At 43.7% G+C, this 19649-nt stretch overlaps 1 long non-coding RNA gene across 1 annotated transcript in view; it reads right to left on the bottom strand.

Moving 5' to 3' along the window:
* Positions 1-3659: 3659 nt before the first annotated feature.
* The window catches only part of LOC134343541 (uncharacterized), a 139116-nt gene continuing 123126 nt past the window's right edge, over positions 3660-19649 (bottom strand). Inside the window, exon 3 of the long non-coding RNA XR_010017254.1 lies at positions 3660-3696. This is a non-coding gene — a long non-coding RNA (uncharacterized LOC134343541). The remainder of the gene's footprint in view (positions 3697-19649) is intronic.

Below are 19649 nucleotides of genomic sequence, written 5' to 3'. Positions count from 1 at the left end.
GGCCAAACATTATTAAACAGGCCAGTTTACTTCTATTCAGAAAGAGGTTTTTGTTTACAAAATATTTATAAAAGAGGCTGGAAATGCCAGCTTTTGTCCCTTTGATGTGCTGGGCTGGACATGAAGACAGGACATGTCATTAGTGGGTGGCTGGGAACGGACCCATGTGCAAGACACAGACACTGAAGTACTAGGGACAGGACTAGGATAAAGGGTGAGGGCTAGGACATGGACATGAAAACCGGGAACCCGGAACAAGACTGGACAAGAGAGCTAGGAGCCCGGGCTTGGACTCCGAGCCAGAGACTGGACAAGGACCCAGAACCTGAGTCTTGCCTCTGGCTCAGACCCCCAGAACTAGGCAAGGATGTGACTTGGCCGGCAGGCAGGACGAGGCTGGAGACCAGAGACTGGAGGCGAGGCTGGAGACCAGGGACTGGAGGTGAGGCTGGAGACCAGGGACTGGAGGCGAGGCTGGAGACCAGGGTCTGGAGGTGAGGCTGGAGACCAGGGACTGGAGGCGAGGCTGGAGACCAGGAACTTGAGCCAAGGCTGGAGTCCAGAGTCTTGAGGCTTGTGGTCTTGAAGCTTGGCTTGGGTCAAGGCGAGGCTAGAGACTTGAGGCGAGGCTTGGCTAGAGGCTTGGGGGCTTGAAGCTACTCCTGTGCAGGGCGCGGTACTCCTGGGCAGGATGTGGTACTCCACCCTACGGAGGCAAGGAACAGGAAGGGACAGAACCCACCGCAGGGTAACGGCAATCTGGCCTGACTTACCCGACGGAGGCAAGGGACAGGAATGGAACAAGGTACAGGGTGGCTCCAAGACAAGACTTGAGGTGAGATGAGGAAAGAGTTACTGGCAAGACAAGGCAAGGCTTCAGGCAATGCAAGGCGAGACAAGAACATAAGGCGAGGTGAGAGTTACCGGCAAGACAAGGCAAGGCTTCAGGTAATGCAAGGCGAGGCAAGAACTTCAAGGTGATACAGGAGTTACCGGCAAGACAAGGCAAGGCTCCAGGTAATGCAAGGCGAGGCAAGAACTTCAAGGTGAGGCGAGAGTTACCGGCAAGACAAGGCAGGGCTTCAGGCAAGGAAACAGAAGGCAGGGGAAGGGATATGAGGAGTAAGGACAACAATCCAGCAGCCACGCCCTGGTCTCTGGAGGTATTTATGCAGCCAGCCCCAACGAGAATCAGCTACCTCAATTAGTGCTCAACAGGAACAGAAACAGGGTAGACAGGAAAACCTGGAGCAAAGGTCGATGGACCGGACCGTGAACCGGAATGCGGACATCACGGACCGGACCATGACAGGATGCTGGCTGGTGAAACCAGTTGTGTAGGTTTTCATTCAGATGCTCTGATACAGTATATTTTTAAATCATTCCTGCTCAAGAATGTTTCCTGGCTGGAAATGGCAGTTGATGCTCTGGTGAAATTCTGAGCTGACAGTGAAGCCAGGACACAGGATGCTGAAACCACTGGTGTAGGTTTTCATACAGATTCGTTGTTTTATGGTGTTATTGCTATGGTGCAAATACGCATGCTCTTTAATAAGACATCTTTTACAGAGTCCATTTCTGCAAGTCTATCCCTCATAGTGTCCTTTCATTGCTCACAATCTCAGTCTTGTGAGATTTCCTTAGTTTTCGGCTATTTTCCTCTTTTGGATCATCAAATATTTCTGATTTCTGCTTTGGATTTCCCCCAGTGTCCAATGTTTTGGTTTCTATTTCTATCATCACATGGCCCTGTTCTGAACTCGGACCAGCTTGTTCCATTCTACTTTCATTCATAGTGCTTGACTCTCCCTCACAACGGCCATCTGCTGTGTTAGTCTTCTTGCTGATTACTAGAGAGAGGTTCTGGGTGCCACTAATTGCACTCTGCACTATTTGCCATCCCAACCAGGCTAAAAACATTTTCTCAGCTCACAGTGCTCCGGAGAGATAACAATGTGTCTGAGTGCAGAAACGGGAGTGGTCGTTGCTATTTATTGGGTGGGTGTCAATGTCATCACGTAACCTGCAAAACAACAACTGGACATTCCACCGATAGATTGTTTGGGCAGACGTATTGTCCATGTCTAAACATGGTGTTGCCATCGTTACAATAGCTCTATTTGACCACAATGCCTGATATAGTAATTTTGGGTGAAAGTATTCCTTATCCTATAGTTAATATTCGATCACGTGCAGTTGATGCAAACAGTAATTGCTGATCATTTCAAAGTAATACAGAAAACCTCAAAGTGCATGGCCCATTGGACTGGTCAGTGAATAATACAATAAACATTTGTAACAAGCTAGTACGCTTGGACACAGACAGCATGTTATATTTGGCATCGGTGCATGTCATATGACGGATGCTGCCCGACCTGCTGAGTTCCTCCAGCGTGTTGTGAGTGTTGCTTTGACCCCAGCATCTGCAGATTATTTTGTGTTTATGTGCGGTCTGTCAGGATGCTGGTCCTAGCTCTCTGCAATATTGACTGAAACTCCATCACCATACACAGTAAGGCTGCCTCAAACACTGGGTTCATTGGTTTAAAGCAGTGTAAGGAAGGAGGTTACAACTGAAAACACTGTTAAATGTTTTTCTGATTAAATAATTCAATTTCATTTTATTCACAAAAATGTTTTACTGAATAGTTGCTCATAAATTAAACAGACCATTCACCGTCAGTTTCTCCATTTGTTAGATAGTTTCTATCCTGTGTAATCCGCTGGAAATGTTATACAGAAAACTTCAAAGTGCATGGCCAATTGGAGTAATATATGGTAAATATCACTGTGTCCTTCTCAAGGTGACCCCCATGGCACCTTTCTCAGGGTGATGACTTCCTTCAATGATATTGCCACCTCTGAAGGTAGTTCTGCCTTGCCTCCATGTTCATTTTTTTTTAGATTATAAAGACAGGTAGTCCCCTTTTATTGTCATTTAGTAATGCATGCATTAAGAAATGATACATTATTTCCTCCGGTGTGATAGCACAAAAGAACAGGACAAACCAAGACTGAAAAAACTGACAAAACCACATAATTATACATATAGTTACAACAGTGCACAATACCATAACTTGATGAAGAAAGTCCGTGAGCACAGTAAAATTTAAAGTCTCTCAAATGTCCCACATCTCACACAGATGGGAGAAGGAAGAAAAACTCTCCCTGCCATGCCGACCACAATCCGACTCTGAGTCATCCGAAAACTTCGAGCTCTGATCAGTTCTCGGACACCGAGTACTGAGCGCCACCTCTGTCCGAGCGATTCGACCTCTTTCTCGGTCGCCAAAAGCAGACAAGTCGGGGATTTTGAAGCCTACCCTCCGTAAAGATTCCCGACCACACAGTAACGACAGCAGCGAACGGGCGTTTCAGAAATTTCTTCAAATGTTCCTCTGTGCTTTCACGTCTATCTCCATCAAATCAGAAATTGTCCACGGCCCCTATTTAACAGATACGACACCATTTTTCACCGGAGAGCTGCGCACGCGCAGTGCGGTGCCATCTTCTCCTCCCGCATTTACACCATTCGATGTGTTGCTGTTGGTCATGCAAAACTTGGACCAAATTGTTCTGTCCTATCTTCATTCAGAGAGCTCAATACTGCCTCACCTGGTCACCAGCGGCATTGCCCTTTTCAGCAGCTCAAGGCAGATCTACAAGATGCCACAATCCCCCTCAAAGTCATCACGCCTGCAACTCAAATAATGAACATCATTAATGTTTGGTTTCCAATACTGAGAAGTGATTTTGCTGTATCTCAGTGCAGAAACCAAAGGTGTTACTGTTGTTTATTGGGTCAGCGTCAAATTCATCCTGTGAAGTTCCACATCAACAATGGTTACCATGGTGAAACCTGTAAAACTAAAACAACACAACAACTGGGTGGCATTGGCCCAATAGAATAAATATAAGCAGAATAATCAGATCAAGTGTAGCTAATGCAATTTTCAATGCTACCTTGTGGTGTGAAATTTAAAATTATACCTTGAAATTAAGTAAACACTTCTGTAATTTTCTGACATGCAGCTGCATAAAATAAATAATAACATTCTTCCATGATATCAAGATCTGTGGATGTGACCTATGTAAGGAACATAATAAAAAGTCCATTAACCTACTCAATTAAAAGTAAGTCACACTACTTAATGCTCAGTTCAGGAGTGATGTCACCATTCTGTTGTCAATTTCAGTCCCAATGTTCAGTTTAAAATACAAGTTGGACGTCACTCATTAAAATGCTGGTCAACAAACAACATGTTCCAGGCGGTTGCATCAGGGGTGTTTTTGCCAACCTAGATTAATTTGTTGAAGTTTGTTGAACAGTTATTGGCCTCCAATTATCAATGGAAACACAAGAGTTTCTGTAAATGAAAATTCAGGTTCTGCTCTGCCATTGCTGTCCTGGTGAAAGGTCTCATCCCAAAATGTTAACTGTTTCTTCCCCTCCACAGATACTGCCTGGCCTGCAGAGTTGGCTCAGCATTATTTATTTATTTAGAGATACAGTGGGGAACAGGCCCTTCCAGGCCAATGAGCCACATTACCAATACATAATTCTCTAAAAGCAGCAGCACAAATCCACAGGCTGGGAAAGAAGGTTTATGGAATGATTTCCTTTACAAGTCATCGAATTCATAGGAAAGTTATGTTGCAGTTTTATAAAATTCTGAATAGACCACATTTGGAGGTTTAAATTCATTTCCGCTCACCCTAATATAGGAAGGATGTGGAAGTTTTGGAGAGGATGCAGAGACTGATTATCAGAATGCTGCCCAGTTTGAGGTCATGGACTGCAAGGAGATGCTGGTCAAACTGGGGTTGTTTTCTCCAGAGCAGTGAAGACTGACAGGAGACATAATAAAAGCTTATAAAGTTATGAAAGACATTGATAGAATAGACAGCTGGAATCTCTTTCCCAGGACTGAAATGAGGTGTTTGCAGAAATGTGGCCCCAGGACAATATCCTATGCACCATCAAACTTCATGCTGTTTCACTCAGGGACTTGTACCAATGTTATTTTGTGACTGTATGTGCTGTCGTAACTAGATGTGCTGTGTGCTTTGTATCACTTTATGCACTGCATCTTGCACCTTGGTCCCGAGGAACACTGTTGCGTTTACCTGCATGGCCTAATGACAATTAAACTTAACAACTAAAGTTCAAAAGAAATGTACCAGGCAAGTTTCTAACACAGAGATTGGTGGGTGCCGGAAATGTACAGCCTGTGGTGGTAGTGGAGGCTGATACGATATGGGAGTTTAAGACACTCTGAGGCACACGAATAAGCAGAGAATGATGGGATATGAACCATGAACAGACACAAAAGATTGAGTGTCATTAGCATCATTATTTTGACACATCATGGCCAAAGGACCTGCTCCTACTCTCTACTGTTCCATGTTCTGTAATCTATGAAATGGGCAAATGCAGGAAAATGGCACTAACTCAGACAGATGACATGGTTGGAATGGACAAGTTGGGGAATGGACTTGATTCCCTGTGGTATAAGTCTATGACTCTCTGGATTCTATGGTCTCCATGTGCTATTGATTCTGTTATCTGTCTATGTAACAACGGCTGCACAGACATTTATAAATTTATCTTCTGCCATTATGTGTCAGATCATTTGTAGCCTACTATCTGGTATCTCACTCTCAGACTCATCTCTGCAGAATTTGGATTTTGGCATCTTATTTTATCACGCTGCACTTCACAAATGATCCCTCATCTTGTCCTATAAGGGTCAGCAAATGATGCCCACAAATGTAAAAAGTGTAATACTGAAGCACTTATCATTATGATTGCAAGTTTATCCATCCCCCAAGAATTCAAATAGTTTGTTTGCATTCACTTTATCACTAAATCCTAATTCTTGAACAAGGCTGTCACTCCTCTGTTGAGTGCTGTGAATTCTTATTGGCAATCATCACACGAACTAGAGGATTTAATGTGTCAACCAAACATGAAGGTATTTCTGCAATGGTCAACTAAAATCTTTGGATTTAAAAGCCAGTGAAATATGCAATCCAGTGGGTATTTAGACGTGTTACCCTGGGGTTTTCAGGCTTTTCTTCAAGTGATCCATATTAATTGCTGTTTTCTGCTAATTACTAAGAAAAGTCACGACATCTGGCTATAAAGGAAAACATACCAGATGTGGAAAAAAAGTATTTAAAAATGCTTACATAGAGAACCTGTCACAGCCTATGAAGATCCTAAACATTTTCAGTGCAGTATGTTGTAATGCTGGAAAGACAGCAGGCAGATTCTGACAGGAATCTCGTACATCCATCAATAATATTCAGCTAACAGCTTTTCTGATGTTCTTTGAGGGATAAATGCTGGCCAGGACACTGAGAGTAACTCCTCTACTCTTTAAAATTGTGTTGACAAATTTGTTGGAGTGCAGGGTGAGTGATGGATTAATATTAAATCTGTAAAACTGTAATTTGTATTTCTGTACATTTGCCAATAAAAACAATGCTCTGGGGCAGAAGACATTTCTCAATTGATAGCTGTTTGCCACCCCAGTCCGTATCACATGACATTCCCAATGTTATATGTATCCATATTTCTCATTTAGACAACTTAAAATCCACGGGTTTAACATTGAATTTGTATTAAAGGTTAGGAATTTCCCACAATCATATTCATAGTACTGTATGCTCAATAAAGCTCACAGTGGTGTAGGGTCATAAAGATACTGAATGGAGACAGGCTATTCACCTCACTGAGTTCATACTGACTACAGAGAGATACTGAATAGAGACAGGCTTTTCACCTCACTGAAACTACGTCCACACTAGACCGGATAAATCCATAACCGAAGCTTTTTCTCTTCGTTTTGATCCTCCATCCATATTGAAACAGTGTTTTCCTCCACCAAAAACAGAGCTTTTCAGAAACGCTCTCCAGAGTGAATAAATCTGAAAACACCTAACATCCAGCATAGTGTGTATGGGGTAACCGGCTATTTTTAAAAACACTGTTATGACGTGCCGGAACAAATGGTGGCGGCAGCACGACATTTCATTGTTTTTTTGAACACAACCTCCAACACCACAACAATATCTGACAATAGATGTGTAACAGCCTAATGTAACATCGTATGGAAATACAAGATAACACTGATACAGACATGTTTTATACATTTAACAAGGTGCTTTATTAATGCATTGCTTGTGCAAACATTCAATAGATGCAATTGTCACTTTTGCCCAGTAACTTGTTTTTATTGCACATGTTCAATACAGCAAAATAATACACAAAGACATGGCAAAAGTAAAGCCAAATACATGAGGTAACAGCAAATTTCACTTTTGCCCAGTAACAAGCCTTATTGCACTTAGTTGTAGCTGTCGTCCCTTTCATCGGTGAAGAGACTATGACTGTGGAAGTGTTTCCGGAAAAACATGCACCAAGTCTTTCGTTTGGCAATTTCCTTTTAAGTTTTTCTAGTCTGTAACTGAACAAACGCGCACCAAGTATACTGTTTCCTCTTCGCTTGTTTTCTGTGTGTCCTGCGCATGTTCAGTAGGAGGAGATTCGCCCAAATATCCATTTTAATATGGACAGAGGTATTTTCAAAAACACCTAGTGTGGACGCCTGTCGTTTTTACACAAAACCGGCGTTTTCAAAATTATCCGGTCTAGTGTGGACGTAGCATGAGTTCAAACTGACTACAGAGAGATAGTAAATGGAAACAGGCTGTTCGATCCACCAAGTTCATACCAAACAAAAATCACCCACTATTTTCCACAAATCCTACCTTACCCATATTATTCCCCCCACATTCCCATTGCTCTCCACCCTAACACACATCCTCACACTAGGGACAATTTACATTGGTTAATAATTCAATCAAACTGCACATTTTTTGGATTTAGAAGGAAACGCATGTGGTCACCAGGAAAATCTACAGTAACAATACGAGCTCATTTACTTATGTGGCATAATTTACATCATTATTTTGTACTATAAATTACCAGTAATACACAACCACTCGACAAATTAATAGCAAATTAAAAGCATAAGAACTGAAAGGGGACAAAAAACTCTTGTCCCGTTAGTCCAAAGAACGGTTACGTACGTTCGATGGTTATAATCAGGCTGGATTAACCTCATAGCAAAAGTAGCATATGCTGCAGGGCCCGCATTTTTGAGGGCCCCGCCCACATTAAATGCTTGCAAGCTGCAATCTGGTGAAATCACATTCTCACGACTGTTAGAGTGAGTTTTGGGTAGACGATTCACTTACACTTAAATAATAAATGACTTCAGCCATCAGTCTTCTGCTCTTTGACAAAGTGCTGTGGATTGAGTTCATAACAATGCATTTCCTGAAAGCTGTGAACCCAGTTTCATTTGTAACAATGCATCTCTGGCGCCTCTGAGACAAGAATGCTAAGTTTACAGGTAGTTGCGAAGACACCATATCTATGCTTTTTGAATATGAATTGTCCTCTATGTTAGCACATAACATACCAAATAATGTATTCTGGATTTTAACTTGCATTCCTAAAGGCTATGAATGCCAGCTTAGGCATACTGGCACCGGTAGAATGAATTTGATCAAAAGATGTGAAAACTTCAAAGAATTGTCTATACTCGTAACTATGAAATGTCCTTTGTGTTTAGCCAAGGCGGTTAGACCTGTTCTGCCAGGGGTCTCTGCCTGCTGTAACCTTGTTCTGTCGAATAAAGAAACTGCCTTGTTCCCACCGGTAATGCAACACTCTGTGATTTCATCCACGCCACAATGACAATGAACTGGCAACGCTGTTCTTTGCACATTGGGGGAGCTGCATGATGCATGGCACAGTATGTGTGTGCAGGCGTGTGTTAGCTCCTTGCTGTGTCGTGGTATAAATGCTCATGCAAACCAAGGAAGGGGACATAATTCATACCTATCTAAAACAACATGTGAGGAATTCATCGATCTGATTGGATCACGCATATTGGATCACGTTACCAGTGAAGTGCAGAAATACAAGTATTATTTTGTTTCATTGGATTCTATTCCAGATATATCTAATGTGGACCAGCTAACTTTGACTGTGTGCTATGTTTTGGCGTCTGGACCAGTTGAAAGATCTGTGAGGCTTTTGGATATGGAAGGTCCTAGTGCTGAACAGCTCGCTCAAAGTTTACTTGACTTTTTAAAGGAAAATGACATTGATATAAAAGACTGCCGTGGTCAAAGTTATAGCAATGCCGGCAACATGAGTGGCAAGTATAGTGGCTTATAAGCACGAATTAAAGAGCCGAATGAGTTTGCGGATTACATTCCATGTTTTGCACATTCACTGAATTTGGTTGGAAAATGTGCTGCTGAATGTTGTCAAGAAGCAACAATTTTCTTTCAATTTGTAGAAAGCCTGTACACATTTTTTCTGCTTCTACTTATTGGTGGGATCTCCTTTCTGCTGCATTATCTGATGGTGGTGCTCATCTGCCCATTGTGAAAGGAATGTCAGATACCAGGTGGTCAGTTCGTGTAGATGCAACAAAAGCACTTTTACACAGCTTTTCTGCAATAAAACAAGTCTTGGATGACATTTTAAATAACAATGATCAGAAGGCAGAGTGTCAATAACAGGCTTGTAGTCTACTTTCAACTATTATGAAGTTGAAAACAGGAATAATGGTCATATTATGCGATCAAGTATTACAGTGTTTTCAAATGACCAGTGCTTCTTTGCAATCTTCTGGCCAAGACTTGAACACAGCTTGTGAACACTATGAATCCCTGCATGGATATATTCAAGCTATGTGATCTACTTTTTCAGACATTGAGCAAAAAGCCAAGGATCTGACTAAGTGTGAAGATTATCAACAGCAAATTCGAAGAAGACACAAGCAAAATCGCATGTATGATGATTTCAATGGTTCCAGAACTCTTGATCCACTTGTTGAATCTCAAACGCCTTCTCAGAAATGTAAAAGCCAAACATTTCTTGCCAGTATTGACAGCTTGCTTTCTGCCCTGTCAAAAAGGCAGAAAGCTTATCTAAAGGTGAATGGTGTTTTTGGATTCCTTCATCAGTTACAGTCATTTACACCTGAAGAGATCGTAAAGAGGTCTTCAAATCTTATTAAATCATATCCGGAAGATCTGGAAGAAAGTCTTAATGAAGAATTTGTGCAGTTTACTGAACTGTTGAAAACTAATCTTGCTTCTCATATTGGCGCCATCAAGATCTCGTAGAGTTACAGTTGTACCATTTGATAACTGACAATTCTTTGGAGTCATGTTTTCCAAATGTAGAAAATGCCTTGCGCATCTATTTGTCACTCATGGTTACCAACTGCAGTGGAGAACACTCATTTTCAAAACTGAAAAGGATTAAAAATGAACTAAAGAGCACCATGGGTCAAAACAGGTTGAACTGTCTCACTCTAATGAGCACTGAATATGAACTTCTGTGTGAAATAGACATTTCCAGTATCATCAACTAACTTGCTCATGCTAAATCTAGAAAATCTAACTCTTAAATTGTAGATTTGTTACTTTTGACATTTGAAATTGATACCCACATGTAAATAATACTATTACTGAAGTGTCAGATATTTGTCGTATTATCTAGCTGAAAAGCAAATGAAAAAAATTGAATTACTTTACTATGCAAGTAAATAATTTATGTTTTTAATACTTCTGTGCATTTTTTTAAATTTAGGGCCCCTTTATGACATATGCTACTGGCCCCGCACTAGCTTAATCCGGCCCTGGTTATAATGATAATTGCTGCATATCCACAGGGCAAGAGCGACAATGGTACAGTAGAACAAAGTATTACTGAGTCATTTTTAACGACAATAAAATAACAAGTAACTTACAGATCTCCATCATGGGCACAAACCTCCCACCATTGAGGACATCTTCAAAAGGCAATACCTCAGGAAGGGAGCATTCACCATGAAAGACCCTAACCATCCGAGACATGTCCTCTTCTCAATACTACCATCAGGGAGGAGGCTCAGGAACACGAAGACGTGTTAAGAGGAATTTCTTCTCCTCTGCTATCAGATTTCGGAACAATCCATGAACTAATTTCAATCTCTATGGTTGCGTTGCGCAGAAGGCCGCACGCATGCATACTTTTCGTGTCATCGACCTATATGCGATCGATTGACAGACATGCAGTTCCCTTGCATGGCTACCTGTCACATTCTCGATCTGCTTCTATAATTGCCCACTTTAATGGGTTGAAGCGAAAATATGAAAAAACTAATATTTATTAACAAAAGTGAACCAACACGATATAAAAGCAAGAAACACACCAACAAAACTTAAAGCAGCTGCCACAATTAATACATTAAGATTCCACACAAAATAAAGTTTATAATCTGCATCGTACCAAGCAAGGCAGTGCCAGAGATATGTGAGGCAAATCATTTAGATTTAGTGCTCTCCAGAAATCTCATAACTGAGACAATGGCCAGAACATACGCCAATGAAATATCAAAGTAATGTGTAGCCTTAGACCACTTTTCCTATTTGCAACACCATTGGGACGTACTATATATGCTTCGCTGATTTCTCGCGGGAAAAAAACTTTCTGAGAAACACAGACTTGTTCTCAAATCTGCCAAATATTTTGATGGCGACTGCGGGGTTCTCTCATAACAATGGTGTCCTCATATTTCTTAATAATAAAAATCCCGTCATATTTCTTAATAACAAAAATGTAATCTGGGCTTCCAGTTAAGGAATTCCAAGAACGAAGTGACCACTCCACTTACTCATCCAAATCATTAAAAAAAACAACAAAGAGAAGGTCTTCCAGAAGAGGGCCCACCCACAAGACAGAATAGCGCTGCCTACTATCACCCTCTGCCCTCCGTGAGCGAGTTGATTCTGAATCAACACAGCCAAGTTTCCATGGATCTCATGGCTCATGACATTATGCATGAAATGCATGCAACCATTCTCTGGAGAGATACCAGGTAGTCAGGAAGGAGCTTAGGAATGGAGTTAGGAGCGCTAGAAGGGTGCACGAGAAAGGTTTCATGAGTCGAATTAAGGAATATACCAAGGCATCCGATATGTGTGCAAAGAAGTTCACCATGGTAGCAAAGCAGTTAACATGATGGCATTACAACTCAGGGCTTTCCTAGCAAACTCAAGTGCAGGAATCACAGAGACCTCGGCAATTCAAACAAAACTAAAGGTCCATTACAGAAAAGCTAACAGATGCTCAGACAAACAGAAGCTTGATGGACAGAAATCACTGATGATACACAGAAGAACTTGGTCTGAGTTTCAGCTGAGAAGGAACCCCAATGACCCAACAGAAAGAGGTTGGCAAGCCTCCTGAAGTTCGCCCTGGAGCATGTAGCAATTCCAGACATTGACTTTGAGATTCAGATATGGAAGTTTTCAACTGAAGTACCATATGAAGTGTCAATTCAGAGGAGTCTATTACCAAGCATATGAACCTTGTCTTGTTGATGTTATTTTGTCTGACAGAGAAGATCCATCTACTGTGAGGATGAGTCACAACTTTTAAACCTCTCCCCAGACCTAGTGAATCAGGGACGGTTACACTTGAGCCCAGCTGCCCCTTCAAGTAGTAGGTGAGTTTTGCATATCATCTAGTTAGATTAATGGTTTTGTGTCCTTTAAGCAGTCTAATTTTAACCATTGCTGAGATCAGAATCCTATTGCATTAAAAGTAACTTAGTTTTGACAAGACCTTGTCTGAGCAGACGCTAGATGATGTTCATCAGCCATTGAAACTTTGGGGAATGTTTCCTGGTGTTACTTCATCAGCAGCAACACCAGGGCCTAGAGGCATGATAAGGCTACCCAAGTTTGTCTGCTTCCTTTAACAACAGGGTACAGAACCTGGTACCATTTTTTTGTGAAATCCACTGCTGTCATCAATATATGTGACAGATGTGAGGACAAGTCTGCATCTTTTGGAAAGACTTTTACTGAGAAATCAGTGAAGAATATTTGTACTTGTATTGTTTTTATATTTATTTTATATCTTACCTCCAAGGGAGTGAAAATATTTATGCTGCATCTCCATAGCAATGTACAAGCAGTAAGGAAGAGAAATCTGGGAGGATATTGCCCAAACGCTAAGAGTGTATACATAACTGTTTTGTATACGTGTGTACAGTCAGGCACAATGTGCAGTCATATATGCAATCAGATTAATGTGTGTTGATAATTCTGATGGCCTGGTGGAAGAAGCTGTCCTGGAGCCTGTTGGTCCTGGCTTTAATGCTGCGGTACCACTTGCCAGATGGAAGCAGCTGAAACAGTTTGTGGTTGGGGTGGCTGGAGACCCTGATGATCCTCTAGGCCCTTTTTACATACCTGCTGCTGTAAATGTCCTGAATAGAGGAAAGTTCGCATCGACAGATGCACTGGGCTGCCCGCACCACTCTCTGCTGTGCCCTGTAGTTTAGGATAGTACAGTTCCCATGCCAGGCAGTGACACAGCCAGTCAGGATGCTCTTGATTGTGTCCCTATAGAAAGTCCTGGAGACCTGGGGATTCATGCCGAACTTCTTCAGCTGTCTGAGGTGAAAGAGGCAGTGTTGTGCTTTTTTCACCACACAGCCAGTATGTACAGTCCAGGTGAGATCCTTGTGAAGTGTCTGCCGAGGAACTTGAAACTACTCCCCCTCTCAACTTGATGTCAATGGGGCAGCCGTCTCCGTTCCTTCTGTAATCCACTCCTTTGTTTTTTCGACATTGAGGGAGAGGTTGTTTTCTTGGCACCACTGCGTTGACTTCTCCTCTGTGGGCTGTCTCATTATTATTGAAAAGAAGGCCTATCAACGTCATGTCACCTGCAAATTTGATCAGCAGATTGGAGCTGTGTGTGGCAACACAGTCGTGGGTGTATAGGGAATAGAAGAGGGTGCTCAAACACAACCCTGAGGGGCTCCCGTGTTGAGGGGCAGAGGGGCAGAGGTGAGGAAGCCCATTCCTACCACCTGCTGGTGATCCCACAGGAAGTCCAGGATCCTGCTGCACAAGGCGGGGTGCTGAACGAGGTCTCTGAGATTCCTGCTGAGATTGGAGCTATCAGTGGTAAGAGAGTGATCCAGGACTGTAAATTACTTTGATCTTTCTTCTGTGCATGTGGGAAGTGGGCCTTAGACATTACCTCTGCAAGGAGCTGACTGGAAATCCCTAAGTTTAAAGATTTTGCCTCGCATCTCTCTAGGGCTGCTTCATTTGAATTATGCAGTTTATAACGTGTTTGCAGGAATTTTAATGTATTAACTTTTGGCAGCTGTTTGCATTTTATTGTTGTGTTTCTTGCTTTTATATCATGTTAGCTCAATTTTCTTAATAAATTTCATTTTTAATATTTTCTGCTTATCAAAAGGTGTAATCATTGAAGCGGATCCAGATTGCTGCAACTACGCTTGCGCAAGTCCCACGTCTGTCAATTGATCGCGTACAGATCGATGGTATGGCGAATGCACATGCGGGCGCATCCCAATCAATCACTTGGCAAATCGATACAACACCTCTCCGTCTGGTTGTGCTTTTGACCAGGAATTCGGGATCAGGCGGTGCTTTCGCCCATAGGTTTTCTTCTGGCCCATCACTGTCAGATTGATTGATTTATCGATCGTCAGGAGGTTTTCTCCTGGGCCCTCACTATCAGTTTGATTGATTTATCGGTCATCAGTAGGTTCTCTCCTGGGCTCTCACTGTCGGATTAATTTATTGGCCACTGCAAATTTTGTCCCTAGTGTGAAGGAATTTGGTGGTTCTAGAAAATGATAGGAATGTGGGGTGATTAATATGGGCTAAAAGTAGGATTTGTGTAAAAAAAAGTGGATGCTTGACGGCCAGCATGAGCACAATGGGCCGAACAGCCTGTTTCCATCCAGAATCTCTCTATGACCCCATAACACTGTGAGGATTATGTAGAATAATCTATTGGTGGGATGAATATCACTGTGGGATATGCTAATATCAACATAAAGTCATTGCTCAAGCTGTAATACACCATATCAAAATTGGGATGCTGTACTTGAGTTTTGTAAGAATTAATATTGCAGACCAGAGAGGGATGGAGAATTGCATTGCTGGGCAATTCAATCTCATGGTCATCCTGCAGACCAAGTCTCCTGCAATGTGGTCACTTAATCTGTGTTTTGGAACTTATTGTGACTGCTGGATGCAATGTAAATTGGAGAAAGTACAGCAGAATAGCTTCAATTGGAAAAAATACTGAAGCCCAGGCATGGTGGGAAGGGAAGAGGTAAAAGGACAAGAATTGAGTTTTTCTTGTTTTATGGGACAACAGATTCTGTGTCACAGACTAACACACAAGAGGTGACAGTTCATCAAATGGGATGTGAAAAGTAGACAACACACCAGGCCAAGTCTGCAACAAGAGAATTATCGGGAACAGGATTCTCTGGAATGTAAGTCTATTTGAAATGTGTTTTAAATTTGAAGAATTAATACCTTTAACATTTTGAGGAGTAACTTTAAGCCACTGGATCCGAGAGTGATTAATATATCATCTCTGTGCCATTAAGGAGGAGGAACAATAGATATTAAATCTAACATTGATAGTGTATAGAATTCCATTTGATATAATCGCGTTAGATTGTCTCTGGTGGAGTGACCCAGTGATCCCATGTCTGTAATACTGAGTCAATATTTCATAGTCTCAGGACATAACTTACTGCTGATCATTTTAGTACATTGCTGTATGTAAGGGGGTTTTGATTTTTATGTTACTGCGGAGGCTAATTAAAATGGCGTCTTTGTTATGTTAATCTGGGGAATGCGGCTTTGTTGCGTTAAACACTGAGAAAGTTTGCGCTAACAGTTTGTTTTTGCTTTAGAGTCTGATAAGAGGGTGCTATTAACCAATTGGGATAGTTGTTATGGTTTTGGTGTATTTGAAGATATTGTATGCGAGGGGGTTTTGGGGCAGAAGGCGGGAGAGTGAGACAGAGGATGGACGAGGTGCTGTGAGTCCACTAACGGGGTCGGACCCCGAGCGACACGTCTGGCGAGGAGACGGAGACGGACTCATGTGGAGCGTCTGGTCGACCACCGTTGTTGGTCCCAGGCGGCCGGTCGAGGTGGTCCGAGGGGTCGCAGGGTGAAGAAGAAGGTCCTTGAGCTCCAACGGTTTTGTGCACGAAGAGATTGAACTTTGATAAGTGTGGCGCCTTTTATTTTCCTTTTATATTTTATTCTCTTTTAATTATATAGTTCCAGTAATATCTATAAACTGTAAATCATTTAATTACATCTGGTGTATTGTCTGTTATTTGGGCAGGGTGGGGTACCTCACACAGCATCCACACAAACGAATTATCCAGTTTGGTGGGGCCGAGGCTGTTTCCCTAGATGACAGCGAGCCGAGCGACCCTGAGGGTGGCCAGGGGGGGCTACATTGTGGGGGCTCGTCCGGGATTGAGTCTGCTGGTATGCTGTGTGGGTACCCTGTTTAAATCTGTAATGTGTGTCTCTGTGGGTTATTTGCTGGTGATTGCTGTATGCGTGGTGGGTGATGTCTTTGTTCGAGTTCGGGCTGGCATTGACGAGTTGGAGGTGGCACTTGGAGCTGCCCAAGCGGTTGGGAGAGAGAGGGAAGAGTGGTCTGATTTGTAGGTAGGGTCTGTGAATAAATGTTCTAGCTCTGGCAGGCTCCGCCTGGCACTTGGGATAGTGTCCACCCCAGGAGGGGCGGAGGCGTGCGAGACGTGGGCGGAGTGGATCTCTTAGTTGTTAGATGAGTGGCAGTACTCGGTTGAGGGAGAGCGACAGGGATTGGTTGAAAGTTTGAGTAGGCGGGATGGTGACGGTGTTAGAGCTGTCAGGTTCACTTACACCATAGTGACAGCTGTCAGTTATTTGAAAGAGGGGGGAAAGTTTTCAGTGTGTCTTCTCTGGCGAGGAGGGTGACTAAATTGCTTGCAGTGCCAGGGGGATCATTTCAGGGGATTAGTTGTTCAGCTGATCAGAGAGGTGTCGGGAAACTTAGTGGAGGCCCAGTGGGGGAACGGCTTGGGGTCTCTGGGGAAGCATGTTCCCAGCAATGTACCAATGAACTTCCGCAAGGAAAAGACCCTATTCCTGAAGGCTTAGAGGGGCTACGCCCCAGGGTGTCGCTATGGATAGAGGGAAGCGATGCTAAAGCTATCCTCGACCCCGGGGCACAGATCAAGTTGTTGGACAGTTCGTTTTACAACCGGTGTCTGAAGCATTTACCCTTGACAACCGCAAGGGCACTGGAGATTTTGGGTACCAGTGCCAGTAGTTATCTAGAAGACGGTGATTGGTCAACGGCCCTGGAGTTCATGGAGGCATTGTCTGGGCACCCAGCGTGTCGAGTTGCTTCTGAGGACGTGTGTAGCAGCCTTGAGCCAGTACTGAATTTAAGCGAGACCCAGCGGTGGTACGGCTTGGGGAAAGTAGCTGAGGGTGAGACCCTCTTAGTAGACGCTCCGAACCACCACGAGGGAGGGGAGTTGACCGCTGAAGACACCTCAGTGAGAGAGAGGTCGTGGCAACTGGACCCTGGCGGCGTGGAAGATGAAGGCAGCGTGTGTGTGGATTATGCGATGTGGTTTAATGTGCTGCATCTGAGGAGTGGATGTTGCCAGATCCTGAGGAGTGCGGCTGTTGAGCTGAAGATGGCCTTTACTAGTTCCCTAGGATTCTTCCGATCCGAAAAGATACCCAAGGGCATATCCGGAGCCCCTGCATCCTTCCCGTGGGGCATGAGGAAGACCATGGGGGAAGTGAAGGAGTGTGGAGTTTTGACGTATGTGGATGACCGCCTAGAGCTTGGATTCGCCTGGGGGGACTATGAGGTGAGGCGAGTGGCTGAGCCCGGGCAACCGAAGTGAAATGTCAAATGTGGAGGAGTTTTTGGCCGGAGGAGTTTGGTGCAATGTGAGGAAAATGTCCCGACATACCAGTTGAACTTCCTGGTGTTGGGACAGACGGTGGTGGACCGGGGGATGGAAACCCAGGTCGTCAATCTGAATGGGACACAGGGAAGAGAGGGGATTTGCACCGCACTGCGGTCATGTACTGATGAATTAATCCAGCGAGAAGAAACAATGACCCACCTTGGAAGGGATCAGCAGAAACTCAAGACATCCATTCAGAACAGATTGGAAGATTTACAAGTTGGGGAAGATCAAGGAAGTGTTCTGACTAAGGTCAACAGAAAACCGAGAGCCCAGGGAGGGGAGTTTGATTACACTCCCAAGGAGGTGAAGAAATGGAGGACAGATCTCGGAAAAGGGAGGCGGACGCTTGAAAGGAACCTGAAGGTGACTATCGCGAGTTTAAATGAAGTGGGAAAACTGAAAGTTGACCTGGAAGACGCCCTCAAGAAGAAACAACCGGAGGCTGAACATTCTTTAACTGCTGCTTTTCAGGTCAGTGCAGAAGAAGCTGGTGGGGTAATTGTGTCCCAGATTGAGATGGCCAGAAACCCTGAGTCAGAACTGCGGAGGCTGTGGCGAGAGTTGAAGGAGTCCCCGAAGAAGCTGATGTCTCGACTGCAGGAGGCTGAAGGGGTAGCCCCAGCTAAATGTTTCAGTTTGGAGAAACTCAAACAGCAGCTACCGATCAAGGGAATGAGGAAGGATACGAGTTCGAAGGATGATGTGCTGCACATGTGGTACATGCTGTCTTTCGCTAACTTCCCCGTGATTGAGGAAGAGACTTTTGGCCCTTCTCCCACTGAGTCAGGTGTAGTGGGGAGGGCTAGCTGTGGGCAGTCTGAGTTACGGCAGGATCAGGAAGGAGGAGAGGCGGGGCCCTGGACACTGGACTGGGGGCTCCGAGCTGTAGTGGTGGCCTGAGTGAGAGAGAAGTTGGCAAGCAGGCCCGAGGTATCCCTAGTAGTGTCTGAGCCTTTTGGGTTTAGGTGAGGATAAACGGAGGTCTCAGAGGGTTAAGAAGCTCCCAGGTAGGTTGGCCTATGTAGCGCCCGTGGGATGGGAGTAAGGTCCACTGTTTGGGGAGCACTGTCACTGTGCGTATCTGTGTATGTGTGTGTTGTGTGTCTGTAGGACTGGGTGGCGAGTTATTTATAAGTCATGAGGACATGACTTTATTTGGTGGGGGGAGAGTGTAAGGGGGTTTCGATTTTTATGTTACTGCGGAGGCTAATTAAAATGGCGTCTTTGTTATGTTAATCTGGGGAATGCGGCTTTGTTGTGTTAAACACTGAGAAAGTTTGCGCTAACAGTTTGTTTTTGCTTTAGAGTCTGATAAGAGGATGCTATTAACCAATTGGGATAGTTGTTATGGTTTTGGTGTATTTGAAGATACTGTATGCGTGGGGTTTTGGGGCAGAAGGCGGGAGAGTGAGACAGAGGATGGACGAGGTGCTGTGAGTCCGCTAACAGGGTCGGACCCCGAGCGAGACGTCTGGCGAGGAGACGGAGACGGACTCGTGTGGAGCGTCTGGTCGACCACCGTTGTTGGTCCCAGGCGGCCGGTCGAGGTGGTCCAAGGGGTCGCAGGTGAAGAAGAAGGTCCTTGAGCTCCAATGGTTTTGCATGAAGAGATTGAACTTTGATAAATGTGGCGCCTTTTATTTTCCTTTTATATTTTATTCTCTTTTAATTATATAGTTCCAGTAATATCTATAAACTGTAAATCATTTAATTGCATCT

Source organism: Mobula hypostoma, chromosome 3, assembly GCF_963921235.1.
Source record: "Mobula hypostoma chromosome 3, sMobHyp1.1, whole genome shotgun sequence".
NCBI lineage: Eukaryota > Metazoa > Chordata > Chondrichthyes > Myliobatiformes > Myliobatidae > Mobula > Mobula hypostoma.
This window is presented reverse-complemented; position numbering and strand designations above follow the sequence as displayed.